The sequence below is a fragment of the Sturnus vulgaris genome, unplaced genomic scaffold (genome assembly GCF_052056855.1).
Source record: "Sturnus vulgaris isolate bStuVul1 unplaced genomic scaffold, bStuVul1.hap1 Scaffold_184, whole genome shotgun sequence".
NCBI classification, from domain to species: domain Eukaryota; kingdom Metazoa; phylum Chordata; class Aves; order Passeriformes; family Sturnidae; genus Sturnus; species Sturnus vulgaris.
In genome coordinates, this window is record NW_028276123.1 from 205,001 (window position 1) to 225,000 (window position 20,000).

Here is a 20,000-nt window from a genome sequence, read left to right on the forward strand (position 1 = left end):
ACCCGTGCTAGCCACGGGGGTCACGAGCCAGGGGTGGGGGCGAGAACGCGCCTCTCAACTCCTCCCGTAAAACCCCTCCAACCACCGGACATACGGTCTCTTTTCTCACTCGCCAACACAGCCAGCCCTTCTCTCTCGCCTTTCGCTTTCGCTTCGGTGGCGGCCCGTGACCCTTCGTCAGCGCGCGCTTCTCGGTGCCGCGGCTTAGGGCCGCGAGAGAAAAAGAACGGAGGCCGGGCGGGCACCCCCACACTGCCCCGCACACCGGCACGCTTTAATAAAAAAGAACGGAGCCGCTCGCAAAACCCAGCCCCCGCCGGCAACGGCAACCACGGCAGCCGGGGCAGGCCAGACACCACGGGCCGCCCCGGCACGGTGCCTCGATCGCGCCCGGCCGATACCGAGAAAGGGCGAGGCGCCGCCGCCCCGCCCACGACACACTCTCGGGGGCTCACTCGCTCGCTCGCTCTCTGTTGGGTTGCGGGGTCCGTCCTGGGGGGGGGGACACGGCCGGCCACCGCGGCCGACCGCCGCCCCGGAAAAATTCTGCCCGCTACACGCGGGTCCCCGGCTTAGGGCCGAGGAAGGGGGACGACTTCAACAACACACGGCAGGGCCGGACACTCCCGTCACCGAGCCCCCCTTCGCAGGCAAGCAAGCGAAGCCGAGAGGCGAGGCCACACGCCCCACTGCATGTCCCCCGCTGCCCTTTCGATACGGACACAACTCTGGCAACACAGGTCGGGAGCGGGAAACGAGGCGCAGCCAACCTCGGCCAAGCGAGCCACGCCCGGGGGGCTCTCGGGGAGGGGGGCCAGGGAAAGCCCGGGCAGGCTCAACACAACCCCGGGCCGGCCCCACAGAAATCCAGCCCCGGCTGCCGGCCACCAGCGTGCACCGGGACCGACAGCCGAAGAAATGCCGCACCCGGCGAGCGGGCGGGGCCCCGGCTTAAGGCCGGGCAGAAAAGGGGCGAGGCGCCGCCGCCTCGCCCGCCACCATCCCCGGGGGAGCGAGCGGGCGCCCGGCTCCCCGTTGTCACGAAACCGGCAGCAGCCGGGCCGGAGCGGGACACACTCGCGGCTTTCTCGCCCTCTCTCTGGGCCTTTTTCTCGCTTCTCCCCCGCCTGGAACAACGCAGCCTCGCCTGGGCCGGGGGAGCGCGGTGGCTCTCGGATCGCATCGCTCTCTCTGGGGGCTTTCTCGCTTCTCCCCCGGACTGAACACGCAGCCTCGGCCTGGGCCGGGGAGCGGCTCTCGGATCGCATCGGTCTCTCTGGGGGCTTTCTCGCTTCTCCCCCGACTGAGCACGCAGCCTCGCCTGGGCCGGGGAGCGGCTCTCGGATCGCATCGGTCTCTCTCTCTGGGCTAACCTGTCCCAGTCGAACTGGGTAAGACGGGAAGCCGGACGAAGCCACGCGACTCGCCCCGACATCGGCGGTGTTCTTCTGGCCCTGGCGACCGCACGCGCGTCCGCCCTTCTCCGCCACGGACACAGGCACGGCAACAGCCTGTGGGGATACGGCCCGTCACCTCGTTCCCATAATACGGACAGATGGGCCCGAAGCGGCGGAGGCCGGAAAGAGAACCGATGTACGTGACCGAGGGGGCGCAGTGGCGCACGCCGCCTTCTACGATGACATAGCCGGAGGCAGCGAGAAACAGCGACCCCTTGGAGTACTTCCAGGCCGGCAGCGGACAACAGGTCTACCAGCCATGAAACGGGCAACAGGTCTACCGACGGCTTGCTGCGGACAACAGGTCTACCCAGCCATGAAACGGGCAACAGGTCTACCAAGCTGCGGACACCAGGTCTACCCAGGGCATGCTGCGGACACCAGGTCTACCCACGGCTTGCTGCGGACAACAGGTCTACCCAGCTGCGGACACCAGGTCTACCCAGGGCATGAAAAGGGCAACAGGTCTACCAAGCTGCGGACACCAGGTCTACCCAGGGCATGCTGCGGACACCAGGTCTACCCACGGCTTGCTGCGGACAACAGGTCTACCCAGCCATGAAACGGGCAACAGGTCTACCAAGCTGCGGACACCAGGTCTACCCAGGGCATGCTGCGGACACCAGGTCTACCCACGGCTTGCTGCGGACACCAGGTCTACCCACGGCTTGCTGCGGACACCAGGTCTACCCAGCCATGAAACGGGCAACAGGTCTACCAAGCTGCGGACACCAGGTCTACCCAGGGCATGCTGCGGACACCAGGTCTACCCACGGCTTGCTGCGGACACCAGGTCTACCCAGGGCATGCTGCGGACAACAGGTCTACCCAGCCATGAAACGGGCAACAGGTCTACTCACGGCTTGCTGCGGACACCAGGTCTACCCAGCCATGAAACGGGCAACAGGTCTACCAAGCTGCGGACACCAGGTCTACCCAGGGCATGCTGCGGACACCAGGTCTACCCACTCAATGCTGCGGACAACAGGTCTACCCAGGCATGAATCGGGCAACAGGTCTACCAAGCTCCGGACACCAGGTCTACCCACGGCTTGCTGCGGACACCAGGTCTACCCAGCCATGAAACGGGCAACAGGTCTACCAAGCTGCGGACACCAGGTCTACCCAGGGCATGCTGCGGACACCAGGTCTACCCAGCCATGAAACGGGCAACAGGTCTACTCACGGCTTGCTGCGGACACCAGGTCTACCCAGCCATGAAACGGGCAACAGGTCTACCAAGCTGCGGACACCAGGTCTACCCAGGGCATGCTGCGGACACCAGGTCTACCCAGCCATGAAACGGGCAACAGGTCTACTCACGGCTTGCTGCGGACACCAGGTCTACCCAGCCATGAAACGGGCAACAGGTCTACCAAGCTGCGGACACCAGGTCTACCCAGGGCATGCTGCGGACACCAGGTCTACCCAGGGCATGCTGCGGACAACAGGTCTACCCAGGCATGAATCGAGCAACAGGTCTACCAAGCTCCGGACACCAGGTCTACCCACGGCTTGCTGCGGACACCAGGTCTACCCAGCCATGAAACGGGCAACAGGTCTACCAAGCTGCGGACACCAGGTCTACCCAGGGCATGCTGCGGACACCAGGTCTACCCAGCCATGAAACGGGCAACAGGACTACTCACGGCTTGCTGCGGACACCAGGTCTACCCAGCCATGAAACGGGCAACAGGTCTACCAAGCTGCGGACACCAGGTCTACCCAGGGCATGCTGCGGACACCAGGTCTACCCACGGCTTGCTGCGGACACCAGGTCTACCCAGCCATGAAACGGGCAACAGGTCTACCCAGCTGCGGACACCAGGTCTACCCAGGGCATGCTGCGGACACCAGGTCTACCCAGCCATGAAACGGGCAACAGGTCTACTCACGGCTTGCAGCGGACAACAGGTCTACCCAGCCATGAAACGGGCAACAGGTCTACCAAGCTGCGGACACCAGGTCTACCCAGGGCATGCTGCGGACACCAGGTCTACCCACGGCTTGCTGCGGACAACAGGTCTACCCAGGCATGAAACGGGCAACAGGTCTACCAAGCTGCGGACACCAGGTCTACCCAGGGCATGCTGCGGACACCAGGTCTACCCACGGCTTGCTGCGGACACCAGGTCTACCAACTCAATGCTGCGGACAACAGGTCTACCCAGCCATGAAACGGGCAACAGGTCTACCAAGCTGCGGACACCAGGTCTACCCACGGCTTGCTGCGGACACCAGGTCTACCCAGCCATGAAACGGGCAACAGGTCTACCAAGCTGCGGACACCAGGTCTACCCAGGGCATGCTGCGGACACCAGGTCTACCCACGGCTTGCTGCGGACAACAGGTCTACCCAGCCATGAATCGGGCAACAGGTCTACCAAGCTGCGGACACCAGGTCTACCCACGGCTTGCTGCGGACACCAGGTCTACCCAGCCATGAAACGGGCACCAGGTCTACTCACGGCTTGCTGCGGACACCAGGTCTACCCAGCCATGAAACGGGCAACAGGTCTACCAAGCTGCGGACACCAGGTCTACCCAGCCATGAAACGGGCAACAGGTCTACCAACTCAATGCTGCGGACAACAGGTCTACCCAGCCATGAAACGGGCAACAGGTCTACCAAGCTGCGGACACCAGGTCTACCCACGGCTTGCTGCGGACACCAGGTCTACCAACTCAATGCTGCGGACACCAGGTCTACCCAGCCATGAAACGGGCAACAGGTCTACCAAGCTGCGGACACCAGGTCTACCCACGGCTTGCTGCGGACAACAGGTCTACCCAGGCATGAATCGGGCAACAGGTCTACCAAGCTGCGGACACCAGGTCTACCCACGGCTTGCTGCGGACAACAGGTCTACCCAGCCATGAAACGGGCAACAGGTCTACCAAGCTGCGGACACCAGGTCTACCCAGGGCATGCTGCGGACACCAGGTCTACCCAGCCATGAAACGGGCAACAGGTCTACTCACGGCTTGCTGCGGACACCAGGTCTACCCAGCCATGAAACGGGCAACAGGTCTACCAAGCTGCGGACACCAGGTCTACCCAGGGCATGCTGCGGACACCAGGTCTACCCAGTCATGAAACGGGCAACAGGTCTACTCACGGCTTGCTGCGGACAACAGGTCTACCCAGCCATGAAACGGGCAACAGGTCTACCAAGCTGCGGACAACAGGTCTACCCAGGGCATGCTGCGGACACCAGGTCTACCCACTCAATGCTGCGGACAACAGGTCTACCCAGGCATGAATCGGGCAACAGGTCTACCAAGCTCCGGACACCAGGTCTACCCACGGCTTGCTGCGGACAACAGGTCTACCCAGCCATGAAACGGGCAACAGGTCTACCAAGCTGCGGACACCAGGTCTACCCAGGGCATGCTGCGGACACCAGGTCTACCCAGCCATGAAACGGGCAACAGGTCTACTCACGGCTTGCTGCGGACACCAGGTCTACCCAGCCATGAAACGGGCAACAGGTCTACCAAGCTGCGGACACCAGGTCTACCCAGGGCATGCTGCGGACACCAGGTCTACCCACTCAATGCTGCGGACAACAGGTCTACCCAGGCATGAATCGGGCAACAGGTCTACCAAGCTCCGGACACCAGGTCTACCCACGGCTTGCTGCGGACACCAGGTCTACCCAGCCATGAAACGGGCAACAGGTCTACCAAGCTGCGGACACCAGGTCTATCCAGGGCATGCTGCGGACACCAGGTCTACCCAGCCATGAAACGGGCAACAGGTCTACTCACGGCTTGCTGCGGACACCAGGTCTACCCAGCCATGAAACGGGCAACAGGTCTACCAAGCTGCGGACACCAGGTCTACCCAGGGCATGCTGCGGACACCAGGTCTACCCACTCAATGCTGCGGACAACAGGTCTACCCAGGCATGAATCGGGCAACAGGTCTACCAAGCTCCGGACACCAGGTCTACCCACGGCTTGCTGCGGACACCAGGTCTACCCAGCCATGAAACGGGCAACAGGTCTACCAAGCTGCGGACACCAGGTCTACCCAGGGCATGCTGCGGACACCAGGTCTACCCAGCCATGAAACGGGCAACAGGTCTACTCACGGCTTGCTGCGGACACCAGGTCTACCCAGCCATGAAACGGGCAACAGGTCTACCAAGCTGCGGACACCAGGTCTACCCAGGGCATGCTGCGGACACCAGGTCTACCCAGCCATGAAACGGGCAACAGGTCTACTCACGGCTTGCTGCGGACACCAGGTCTACCCAGCCATGAAACGGGCAACAGGTCTACCAAGCTGCGGACACCAGGTCTACCCAGGGCATGCTGCGGACACCAGGTCTACCCAGGGCATGCTGCGGACAACAGGTCTACCCAGCCATGAAACGGGCAACAGGTCTACCAAGCTCCGGACACCAGGTCTACCCACGGCTTGCTGCGGACACCAGGTCTACCCAGCCATGAAACGGGCAACAGGTCTACCAAGCTGCGGACACCAGGTCTACCCAGGGCATGCTGCGGACACCAGGTCTACCCAGCCATGAAACGGGCAACAGGTCTACTCACGGCTTGCTGCGGACACCAGGTCTACCCAGCCATGAAACGGGCAACAGGTCTACCAAGCTGCGGACACCAGGTCTACCCAGGGCATGCTGCGGACACCAGGTCTACCCAGCCATGAAACGGGCAACAGGTCTACTCACGGCTTGCTGCGGACACCAGGTCTACCCAGCCATGAAACGGGCAACAGGTCTACCAAGCTGCGGACACCAGGTCTACCCAGGGCATGCTGCGGACACCAGGTCTACCCAGGGCATGCTGCGGACAACAGGTCTACCCAGGCATGAATCGGGCAACAGGTCTACCAAGCTGCGGACACCAGGTCTACCCAGGGCATGCTGCGGACACCAGGTCTACCCAGCCATGAAACGGGCAACAGGTCTACCAAGCTGCGGACAACAGGTCTACCCAGGGCATGCTGCGGACACCAGGTCTACCCAGCCATGAAACGGGCAACAGGTCTACTCACGGCTTGCTGCGGACACCAGGTCTACCCACGGCTTGCTGCGGACACCAGGTCTACCAACTCAATGCTGCGGACAACAGGTCTACCCAGCCATGAAACGGGCAACAGGTCTACCAAGCTGCGGACACCAGGTCTACCCACGGCTTGCTGCGGACACCAGGTCTACCCAGCCATGAAACGGGCAACAGGTCTACCAAGCTGCGGACACCAGGTCTACCCAGGGCATGCTGCGGACACCAGGTCTACCCACGGCTTGCTGCGGACAACAGGTCTACCCAGCCATGAATCGGGCAACAGGTCTACCAAGCTGCGGACACCAGGTCTACCCACGGCTTGCTGCGGACACCAGGTCTACCCAGCCATGAAACGGGCACCAGGTCTACTCACGGCTTGCTGCGGACACCAGGTCTACCCAGCCATGAAACGGGCAACAGGTCTACCAAGCTGCGGACACCAGGTCTACCCAGCCATGAAACGGGCAACAGGTCTACCAACTCAATGCTGCGGACAACAGGTCTACCCAGCCATGAAACGGGCAACAGGTCTACCAAGCTGCGGACACCAGGTCTACCCACGGCTTGCTGCGGACACCAGGTCTACCAACTCAATGCTGCGGACACCAGGTCTACCCAGCCATGAAACGGGCAACAGGTCTACCAAGCTGCGGACACCAGGTCTACCCACGGCTTGCTGCGGACAACAGGTCTACCCAGGCATGAATCGGGCAACAGGTCTACCAAGCTGCGGACACCAGGTCTACCCACGGCTTGCTGCGGACAACAGGTCTACCCAGCCATGAAACGGGCAACAGGTCTACCAAGCTGCGGACACCAGGTCTACCCAGGGCATGCTGCGGACACCAGGTCTACCCAGCCATGAAACGGGCAACAGGTCTACTCACGGCTTGCTGCGGACACCAGGTCTACCCAGCCATGAAACGGGCAACAGGTCTACCAAGCTGCGGACACCAGGTCTACCCAGGGCATGCTGCGGACACCAGGTCTACCCAGTCATGAAACGGGCAACAGGTCTACTCACGGCTTGCTGCGGACAACAGGTCTACCCAGCCATGAAACGGGCAACAGGTCTACCAAGCTGCGGACAACAGGTCTACCCAGGGCATGCTGCGGACACCAGGTCTACCCACTCAATGCTGCGGACAACAGGTCTACCCAGGCATGAATCGGGCAACAGGTCTACCAAGCTCCGGACACCAGGTCTACCCACGGCTTGCTGCGGACAACAGGTCTACCCAGCCATGAAACGGGCAACAGGTCTACCAAGCTGCGGACACCAGGTCTACCCAGGGCATGCTGCGGACACCAGGTCTACCCAGCCATGAAACGGGCAACAGGTCTACTCACGGCTTGCTGCGGACACCAGGTCTACCCAGCCATGAAACGGGCAACAGGTCTACCAAGCTGCGGACACCAGGTCTACCCAGGGCATGCTGCGGACACCAGGTCTACCCACTCAATGCTGCGGACAACAGGTCTACCCAGGCATGAATCGGGCAACAGGTCTACCAAGCTCCGGACACCAGGTCTACCCACGGCTTGCTGCGGACACCAGGTCTACCCAGCCATGAAACGGGCAACAGGTCTACCAAGCTGCGGACACCAGGTCTACCCAGGGCATGCTGCGGACACCAGGTCTACCCAGCCATGAAACGGGCAACAGGTCTACTCACGGCTTGCTGCGGACACCAGGTCTACCCAGCCATGAAACGGGCAACAGGTCTACCAAGCTGCGGACACCAGGTCTACCCAGGGCATGCTGCGGACACCAGGTCTACCCACTCAATGCTGCGGACAACAGGTCTACCCAGGCATGAATCGGGCAACAGGTCTACCAAGCTCCGGACACCAGGTCTACCCACGGCTTGCTGCGGACACCAGGTCTACCCAGCCATGAAACGGGCAACAGGTCTACCAAGCTGCGGACACCAGGTCTACCCAGGGCATGCTGCGGACACCAGGTCTACCCAGCCATGAAACGGGCAACAGGTCTACTCACGGCTTGCTGCGGACACCAGGTCTACCCAGCCATGAAACGGGCAACAGGTCTACCAAGCTGCGGACACCAGGTCTACCCAGGGCATGCTGCGGACACCAGGTCTACCCAGCCATGAAACGGGCAACAGGTCTACTCACGGCTTGCTGCGGACACCAGGTCTACCCAGCCATGAAACGGGCAACAGGTCTACCAAGCTGCGGACACCAGGTCTACCCAGGGCATGCTGCGGACACCAGGTCTACCCAGGGCATGCTGCGGACAACAGGTCTACCCAGCCATGAAACGGGCAACAGGTCTACCAAGCTCCGGACACCAGGTCTACCCACGGCTTGCTGCGGACACCAGGTCTACCCAGCCATGAAACGGGCAACAGGTCTACCAAGCTGCGGACACCAGGTCTACCCAGGGCATGCTGCGGACACCAGGTCTACCCAGCCATGAAACGGGCAACAGGTCTACTCACGGCTTGCTGCGGACACCAGGTCTACCCAGCCATGAAACGGGCAACAGGTCTACCAAGCTGCGGACACCAGGTCTACCCAGGGCATGCTGCGGACACCAGGTCTACCCAGCCATGAAACGGGCAACAGGTCTACTCACGGCTTGCTGCGGACACCAGGTCTACCCAGCCATGAAACGGGCAACAGGTCTACCAAGCTGCGGACACCAGGTCTACCCAGGGCATGCTGCGGACACCAGGTCTACCCAGGGCATGCTGCGGACAACAGGTCTAGCCAGGCATGAATCGGGCAACAGGTCTACCAAGCTGCGGACACCAGGTCTACCCAGGGCATGCTGCGGACACCAGGTCTACCCAGCCATGAAACGGGCAACAGGTCTACCAAGCTGCGGACAACAGGTCTACCCAGGGCATGCTGCGGACACCAGGTCTACCCAGCCATGAAACGGGCAACAGGTCTACTCACGGCTTGCTGCGGACACCAGGTCTACCCAGCCATGAAACGGGCAACAGGTCTACCAAGCTGCGGACACCAGGTCTACCCAGGGCATGCTGCGGACACCAGGTCTACCCAGCCATGAAACGGGCAACAGGTCTACTCACGTCTTGCTGCGGACACCAGGTCTACCCAGCCATGAAACGGGCAACAGGTCTACCAAGCTGCGGACACCAGGTCTACTCACGGCTTGCTGCGGACACCAGGTCTACCCAGCCATGAAACGGGCAACAGGTCTACTCACGGCTTGCTGCGGACACCAGGTCTACCCAGCCATGAAACGGGCAACAGGTCTACCAAGCTGCGGACAACAGGTCTACCCAGGGCATGCTGCGGACAACAGGTCTACCCAGCCATGAAACGGGCAACAGGTCTACTCACGGCTTGCTGCGGACACCAGGTCTACCCAGCCATGAAACGGGCAACAGGTCTACCAAGCTGCGGACACCAGGTCTACCCAGGGCATGCTGCGGACACCAGGTCTACCCACGGCTTGCTGCGGACACCAGGTCTACCCAGCCATGAAACGGGCAACAGGTCTACCAAGCTGCGGACACCAGGTCTACCCAGGGCATGCTGCGGACACCAGGTCTACCCACGGCTTGCTGCGGACAACAGGTCTACCCAGCCATGAAACGGGCAACAGGTCTACCAAGCTGCGGACACCAGGTCTACCCAGGGCATGCTGCGGACAACAGGTCTACCCAGCCATGAAACGGGCAACAGGTCTACTCACGGCTTGCTGCGGACAACAGGTCTACCAAGCCATGAAACGGGCAACAGGTCTACCAAGCTGCGGACACCAGGTCTACCCAGGGCATGCTGCGGACACCAGGTCTACCCACTCAATGCTGCGGACAACAGGTCTACCCAGGCATGAATCGGGCAACAGGTCTACCAAGCTCCGGACACCAGGTCTACCCACGGCTTGCTGCGGACACCAGGTCTACCCAGCCATGAAACGGGCAACAGGTCTACCAAGCTGCGGACACCAGGTCTACCCAGGGCATGCTGCGGACACCAGGTCTACCCAGCCATGAAACGGGCAACAGGTCTACCAAGCTGCGGACACCAGGTCTACCCAGGGCATGCTGCGGACACCAGGTCTACCCAGGGCATGCTGCGGACAACAGGTCTACCCAGGCATGAATCGGGCAACAGGTCTACCAAGCTCCGGACACCAGGTCTACCCACGGCTTGCTGCGGACACCAGGTCTACCCAGCCATGAAACGGGCAACAGGTCTACCAAGCTGCGGACACCAGGTCTACCCAGGGCATGCTGCGGACACCAGGTCTACCCAGCCATGAAACGGGCAACAGGTCTACTCACGGCTTGCTGCGGACACCAGGTCTACCCAGCCATGAAACGGGCAACAGGTCTACCAAGCTGCGGACACCAGGTCTACCCAGGGCATGCTGCGGACACCAGGTCTACCCAGCCATGAAACGGGCAACAGGTCTACTCACGGCTTGCTGCGGACACCAGGTCTACCCAGCCATGAAACGGGCAACAGGTCTACCAAGCTGCGGACACCAGGTCTACCCAGGGCATGCTGCGGACACCAGGTCTACCCAGGGCATGCTGCGGACAACAGGTCTACCCAGGCATGAATCGGGCAACAGGTCTACCAAGCTGCGGACACCAGGTCTACCCAGGGCATGCTGCGGACACCAGGTCTACCCAGCCATGAAACGGGCAACAGGTCTACCAAGCTGCGGACACCAGGTCTACCCAGGGCATGCTGCGGACACCAGGTCTACCCAGCCATGAAACGGGCAACAGGTCTACTCACGGCTTGCTGCGGACACCAGGTCTACCCAGCCATGAAACGGGCAACAGGTCTACCAAGCTGCGGACACCAGGTCTACCCAGGGCATGCTGCGGACACCAGGTCTACCCAGCCATGAAACGGGCAACAGGTCTACTCACGTCTTGCTGCGGACACCAGGTCTACCCAGCCATGAAACGGGCAACAGGTCTACCAAGCTGCGGACACCAGGTCTACTCACGGCTTGCTGCGGACACCAGGTCTACCCAGCCATGAAACGGGCAACAGGTCTACTCACGGCTTGCTGCGGACACCAGGTCTACCCAGCCATGAAACGGGCAACAGGTCTACCAAGCTGCGGACAACAGGTCTACCCAGGGCATGCTGCGGACAACAGGTCTACCCAGCCATGAAACGGGCAACAGGTCTACTCACGGCTTGCTGCGGACACCAGGTCTACCCAGCCATGAAACGGGCAACAGGTCTACCAAGCTGCGGACACCAGGTCTACCCAGGGCATGCTGCGGACACCAGGTCTACCCACGGCTTGCTGCGGACACCAGGTCTACCCAGCCATGAAACGGGCAACAGGTCTACCAAGCTGCGGACACCAGGTCTACCCAGGGCATGCTGCGGACACCAGGTCTACCCACGGCTTGCTGCGGACAACAAGTCTACCCAGCCATGAAACGGGCAACAGGTCTACCAAGCTGCGGACACCAGGTCTACCCAGGGCATGCTGCGGACAACAGGTCTACCCAGCCATGAAACGGGCAACAGGTCTACTCACGGCTTGCTGCGGACACCAGGTCTACCCAGCCATGAAACGGGCAACAGGTCTACCAAGCTGCGGACACCAGGTCTACCCAGGGCATGCTGCGGACACCAGGTCTACCAACTCAATGCTGCGGACAACAGGTCTACCCAGCCATGAATCGGGCAACAGGTCTACCAAGCTGCGGACACCAGGTCTACCCACGGCTTGCTGCGGACACCAGGTCTACCCAGCCATGAAACGGGCAACAGGTCTACCAAGCTGCGGACACCAGGTCTACCCAGGGCATGCTGCGGACACCAGGTCTACCCAGCCATGAAACGGGCAACAGGTCTACTCACGGCTTGCTGCGGACAACAGGTCTACCCAGCCATGAAACGGGCAACAGGTCTACCAAGCTGCGGACACCAGGTCTACCCAGGGCATGCTGCGGACACCAGGTCTACCCACGGCTTGCTGCGGACAACAGGTCTACCCAGGCATGAATCGGGCAACAGGTCTACCAAGCTGCGGACACCAGGTCTACCCAGGGCATGCTGCGGACACCAGGTCTACCCACGGCTTGCTGCGGACAACAGGTCTACCCAGCCATGAATCGGGCAACAGGTCTACCAAGCTCCGGACACCAGGTCTACCCACGGCTTGCTGCGGACACCAGGTCTACCCAGCCATGAAACGGGCAACAGGTCTACCAAGCTGCGGACACCAGGTCTACCCAGCCATGAAACGGGCAACAGGTCTACCAACTCAATGCTGCGGACAACAGGTCTACCCAGCCATGAAACGGGCAACAGGTCTACCAAGCTGCGGACACCAGGTCTACCCACGGCTTGCTGCGGACACCAGGTCTACCCAGCCATGAAACGGGCAACAGGTCTACCAAGCTGCGGACACCAGGTCTACCCAGGGCATGCTGCGGACAACAGGTCTACCCAGCCATGAAACGGGCAACAGGTCTACTCACGGCTTGCTGCGGACAACAGGTCTACCCAGCCATGAAACGGGCAACAGGTCTACCAAGCTGCGGACAACAGGTCTACCCAGGGCATGCTGCGGACACCAGGTCTACCCAGCCATGAAACGGGCAACAGGTCTACTCACGGCTTGCTGCGGACACCAGGTCTACCCAGCCATGAATCGGGCAACAGGTCTACCAAGCTGCGGACAACAGGTCTACCCAGCCATGAAACGGGCAACAGGTCTACCATCTCAATGCTGCGGACACCAGGTCTACCCAGCCATGAAACGGGCAACAGGTCTACCAAGCTGCGGACACCAGGTCTACCCAGGGTATGTAGCGGACACCAGGTCTACCAACTCAATGCTGCGGACAACAGGTCTACCCAGCCATGAAACGGGCAACAGGTCTACCAAGCTGCGGACACCAGGTCTACCCACGGCTTGCTGCGGACACCAGGTCTACCCAGCCATGAAACGGGCAGCAGGTCTACCCACGGCTTGCTGCGGACACCAGGTCTACCCAGCCATGAAACGGGCAACAGGTCTACCAAGCTGCGGACACCAGGTCTACCCAGGGCATGCTGCGGACAACAGGTCTACCCAGCCATGAAACGGGCAACAGGTCTACTCACGGCTTGCTGCGGACACCAGGTCTACCCAGCCATGAAACGGGCAACAGGTCTACCAAGCTGCGGACACCAGGTCTACCCAGGGCATGCTGCGGACACCAGGTCTACCCAGCCATGAAACGGGCAACAGGTCTACTCACGGCTTGCTGCGGACACCAGGTCTACCCAGCCATGAAACGGGCAACAGGTCTACCAAGCTGCGGACACCAGGTCTACCCAGCTATGAAACGGGCAACAGGTCTACCAAGCTGCGGACACCAGGTCTACCCAGGGCATGCTGCGGACACCAGGTCTACCAACTCAATGCTGCGGACAACAGGTCTACCCAGCCATGAATCGGGCAACAGGTCTACCAAGCTGCGGACACCAGGTCTACCCACGGCTTGCTGCGGACAACAGGTCTACCCAGCCATGAAACGGGCAACAGGTCTACCAAGCTGCGGACACCAGGTCTACCCAGGGCATGCTGCGGACACCAGGTCTACCCAGCCATGAAACGGGCAACAGGTCTACCAAGCTGCGGACACCAGGTCTACCCAGGGCATGCTGCGGACACCAGGTCTACCAACTCAATGCTGCGGACAACAGGTCTACCCAGCCATGAAACGGGCAACAGGTCTACCAAGCTGCGGACACCAGGTCTACCCAGGGCATGCTGCGGACACCAGGTCTACCAACTCAATGCTGCGGACACCAGGTCTACCCAGCCATGAATCGGGCAACAGGTCTACCAAGCTGCGGACAACAGGTCTACCCAGGGCATGCTGCGGACACCAGGTCTACCCAGCCATGAAACGGGCAACAGGTCTACTCACGGCTTGCTGCGGACAACAGGTCTACCCAGCCATGAAACGGGCAACAGGTCTACCAAGCTGCGGACACCAGGTCTACCCAGGGCATGCTGCGGACACCAGGTCTACCCACTCAATGCTGCGGACAACAGGTCTACCCAGGCATGAATCGGGCAACAGGTCTACCAAGCTGCGGACACCAGGTCTACCCAGGGCATGCTGCGGACACCAGGTTTACCCACGGCTTGCTGCGGACAACAGGTCTACCCAGGCATGAATCGGGCAACAGGTCTACCAAGCTCCGGACACCAGGTCTACCCACGGCTTGCTGCGGACACCAGGTCTACCCAGCCATGAAACGGGCAACAGGTCTACCAAGCTGCGGACACCAGGTCTACCCAGCCATGAAACGGGCAACAGGTCTACCAACTCAATGCTGCGGACAACAGGTCTACCCAGCCATGAAACGGGCAACAGGTCTACCAAGCTGCGGACACCAGGTCTACCCACGGCTTGCTGCGGACACCAGGTCTACCCAGCCATGAAACGGGCAACAGGTCTACCAAGCTGCGGACACCAGGTCTACCCAGGGCATGCTGCGGACAACAGGTCTACCCAGCCATGAAACGGGCAACAGGTCTACTCACGGCTTGCTGCGGACACCAGGTCTACCCAGCCATGAAACGGGCAACAGGTCTACCAAGCTGCGGACAACAGGTCTACCCAGGGCATGCTGCGGACACCAGGTCTACCCAGCCATGAAACGGGCAACAGGTCTACTCACGGCTTGCTGCGGACACCAGGTCTACCCAGCCATGAATCGGGCAACAGGTCTACCAAGCTGCGGACAACAGGTCTACCCAGCCATGAAACGGGCAACAGGTCTACCATCTCAATGCTGCGGACACCAGGTCTACCCAGCCATGAAACGGGCAACAGGTCTACCAAGCTGCGGACACCAGGTCTACCCAGGGTATGTAGCGGACACCAGGTCTACCAACTCAATGCTGCGGACAACAGGTCTACCCAGCCATGAAACGGGCAACAGGTCTACCAAGCTGCGGACACCAGGTCTACCCACGGCTTGCTGCGGACACCAGGTCTACCCAGCCATGAAACGGGCAGCAGGTCTACCCACGGCTTGCTGCGGACACCAGGTCTACCCAGCCATGAAACGGGCAACAGGTCTACCAAGCTGCGGACACCAGGTCTACCCAGGGCATGCTGCGGACAACAGGTCTACCCAGCCATGAAACGGGCAACAGGTCTACTCACGGCTTGCTGCGGACAACAGGTCTACCCAGCCATGAAACGGGCAACAGGTCTACCAAGCTGCGGACACCAGGTCTACCCAGGGCATGCTGCGGACACCAGGTCTACCCAGCCATGAAACGGGCAACAGGTCTACTCACGGCTTGCTGCGGACACCAGGTCTACCCAGCCATGAAACGGGCAACAGGTCTACCAAGCTGCGGACACCAGGTCTACCCAGCTATGAAACGGGCAACAGGTCTACCAAGCTGCGGACACCAGGTCTACCCAGGGCATGCTGCGGACACCAGGTCTACCCACTCAATGCTGCGGACAACAGGTCTACCCAGGCATGAATCGGGCAACAGGTCTACCAAGCTCCGGACACCAGGTCTACCCACGGCTTGCTGCGGACACCAGGTCTACCCAGCCATGAAACGGGCAACAGGTCTACCAAGCTGCGGACACCAGGTCTACCCAGGTCATGCTGCGGACACCAGGTCTACCCAGCCATGAAACGGGCAACAGGTCTACTCACGGCTTGCTGCGGACACCAGGTCTACCCAGCCATGAAACGGGCAACAGGTCTACCAAGCTGCGGACACCAGGTCTACCCAGGGCATGCTGCGGACACCAGGTCTACCAACTCAATGCTGCGGACAACAGGTCTACCCAGCCATGAAACGGGCAACAGGTCTACCAAGCTGCGGACACCAGGTCTACCCAGGGCATGCTGCGGACACCAGGTCTACCAACTCAATGCTGCGGACAACAGGTCTACCCAGCCATGAATCGGGCAACAGGTCTACCAAGCTGCGGACACCAGGTCTACCCACGGCTTGCTGCGGACACCAGGTCTACCCAGCCATGAAACGGGCAACAGGTCTACCAAGCTGCGGACACCAGGTCTACCCAGGGCATGCTGCGGACACCAGGTCTACCCACGGCTTGCTGCGGACAACAGGTCTACCCACGGCTTGCTGCGGACAACAGGTCTACCCACTCCAAGCTGCGGACACCAGGTCTAACTACTCCATTACGCGGACAACAGGTCTACCCACTCCATGCGGCGGACAACATGTCTACCCGCTCCATGCTGCGGACACCAGGTCTGCCCACGCCGTGATGCGGACCACAGGTCTACCTTCGCCATGCTGCACGCAGCCCGGGTCGCACCGGAGCTAGGTAGACCCGGTCGCCGCGGCCGTCGCAGCGCCCTCGCCCTCGACGGCGGACCCACGCCGCCGGTCCCGGAGGCGGGTAGACCTGGTCGCCGCGGCCACGGCGGCCGCCCATCCCGGAGCCCAGTAGACCTGGCCGCCGCGGGACCGGCCAAGTTTCCCGGAGTCGTGTAGACCTGGTCGTCGCGGCCACGGCCGCCGCCGCTGCGCCTTCGCCGGCGACGGCGGTCCCACGCCACCGGCCCCGGAGCCGCGTCGACCTGGCCGCCGCGGGACGGGCCACGTTTCGCGGATCCGGGTAGACGAGGCATCCTTGTACCATCTCGGAGCCGGGGAAACCCCACAGCCTCTTAACGCTCCGGAGCCCAAGTGCTCCAGCAGCCTTGCCCCGCCCGGCAGAATCGATTTCAAGACCAAGACATATTTTCGACAACATTTTATTTCATCATTTCATTTCATTTCTTTTCATTTCATTTTATTATTTTATTTTATTTCGTTTTGTTTTGTTTTGTTTTGTTTTGTTTTGATTTGATTTGATTTGTTTCATTTCCTCTTTGCCTTTTTTGAATGATTGCCTCTTCTATTTACTCGGAAAGAAAATCTTTTCCGGAAAACAAAACTCTTGCCAAATCTTATTTGTGATCCCTTTGGGCCCACAGCCGAGCTGACGGAGGGCCTGTGCCCGGTTCTCGCCCTGCTGACACACTGACCCCCCCAAACGGCGTCCTCCCTACCCCACGCCTCCTCCCCCGTCCCCCAGAGACCCTACCTACAGAGCCCCCCCCCCCCCCACAAAACAGAACCTCACGGGCCGCAGCACAGCCAGGGGAAGCACGTACGTGCAGCGAAACTCGGCCCAAAGCCGCCGCGCCCTGGCACAACTCGCCCTGCCCCTTCCCGCCCCACGGAGGCGGCTGCATCGAGGCGACCGGCGCCGCCGTCGGCAAGCGGGTGGCCGCTTTCGGGCCGGTTCTTCCGCGGAAGGTCTGCAGAGCTCTTGGGGCCTCGGCGCGGGTTTGGGGGGCCGTGAGGGCTCGCTGTCGAGGCGCCCGGGGCCGGCACGAAGCCGCCTGCCCTCTCCCTGTCCCTGCCCCGTCTTCCGCAGCCACCCATTAACGCTGGGGGCGAGCCCGCCCTCCGCCATCAACCTCCCATGCAGCGCTTTCAGACTTTCCCCGCCCCTGCCCATTGTCGGCTGGGGGCGCCCTGCCCCCCGCCGTCAGCCTCCCTGGCAGCGCTTTCAGACTCTCTCGGGCCCCTGCCCATTGTCGGCTGGGGGCGCCCCGCCCCCCGCCCTCAGCCTCCCTGGCAGCGCTTTCAGACTGCCTCGGGCCCTGCCCATTGTCGGTTGGGGGCGCCCCGCCCCCCGCCCTCAGCCTCCCTGGCAGCGCTTTCAGACGGTCTCGTGCCCTGCCCATTGTCGGTTGGGGGCGACCCCGCCCTCCGCCATCAGCCTCCCTGGCAGCGCTTTCAGACTGCCTCGGGCCCTGCCCATTGTCGGTTGGGGGCGACCCCGCCCTCCGCCATCAGCCTCCCTGGCAGCACTTTCAGCCTCTTCCTGCCCCCGCCCACGGTCCCACCGGGCAGTTTACACGGCGGCGGCGGGAGGCTGATGCCGAGGTCGGCAGGCGGAGAGCCTGGTGCACAAGCAGGGATGGCGGCGGGATGATTGGCGCCGTCTGTCCCTGGTCAAAGAAGCTCTCTGTTCAGCTTTCTCGGAGCCTTTTGCTTTGGTGGCGTTCCTTCCTCCTCCGCCCCGGCGCCGCTCAAGCCTGCGGCAGGGCGGCAGCGCGGCGGGTGGGCGGCCGGGGGGAGGGGGGAGGGGGGGGGGAGGGAGGGAGCGCGCGAGCGAGCGAGCGAGCGAGCGCGCTGCAGAAATGAAGCCCGGAGCAGGGCCGCGGTCCATTCGAGCACGGGGAGGGGGCGCGACAACGCTGCCTGCTCCTGTCGGGGAGCGCTTGGGGAAGTGGGGTGCCGGCACCATGACGGCGGAGCGGACAGGGGCCGCGGCTGGGGAAGAGGCCGGCGGAGCTCGCCAGTGGATGCTGGCGCACGGAGCCGGCAGGGACACCTGGGCACGGCTGGGACCGAAAGTCGCCCGCCTTCACGCCCCGCCTTTCGCCGGGGGGAAGAAGACGCGAGAGCAGGGCTGCCTGCTGGGCTGCCAGTGCCCGCGGTCATGCCGGACGTGCAGGCCGACCGCCGAAGGCGTGCTCGCCGCTGCAGAGACGACAAGGGGGCCGCGCGTCCGATGGAAGAGACGGGGCGCCATCGCGCGGCGGCCGGGCTGCAAGGCCGGCCGACGGTAACAGGACTACCACGCCGCGGGCGGCCAGAGACAAAGACCGGCCGAGGGCAACAGGTCTACCCAGCATTATGCCGGCCGGTACCAGGGCCGGCCGAGGGCAACAGGTCTACCCAGCATTAGGCCAGCCGGAAAGACGGCCGGCAGAGGGCAACAGGTCTACCCAGCATTCGGCCGTCAGGTAACACTGCCGGCCGAGGGCAACAGGTCTACCCAGCATTCGGCTGGCCGGTAACACGGCGGGCCGAGGGCAACAGGTCTACCCAGCATTAGGCCGGCCGGTAACACTGCCGGCCGAGGGCAACAGGTCTACCCAGCATTAGGCCGCCACGTCCAAAGGCCGGCCGAGGGCAACAGGTCTACCCAGCATTAGGCCGCCACGTCCAAAGGCCGGCCGAGGGCAACAGGTCTACCCAGCATTCGGCCGCCACGTCCAAAGGCCGGCCGAGGGCAACAGGTCTACCCAGCATTCGGCCGCCACGTCCAAAGGCCGGCCGAGGGCAACAGGTCTACCCAGCATTCGGCCGCCACGTCCAAAGGCCGGCCGAGGGCAACAGGTCTACCCAGCATTCGGCCGCCACGTCCAAAGGCCGGCCGAGGGCAACAGGTCTACCCAGCATTCGGCCGCCACGTCCAAAGGCCGGCCGAGGGCAACAGGTCTACCCAGCATTCGGCCGTCAGGTACAAAGGCCGGCCGAGGGCAACAGGTCTACCCAGCATTAGGCTGCCACGTACAAAGGCCGGCCGAGGGCAACAGGTCTACCCAGCATTCGGCCGTCAGGTACAAAGGCCGGCCGAGGGCAACAGGTCTACCCAGCATTAGGCCGGCCGGTAACACTGCCGGCCGAGGGCAACAGGTCTACCCAGCATTAGGCCGCCACGTCCAAAG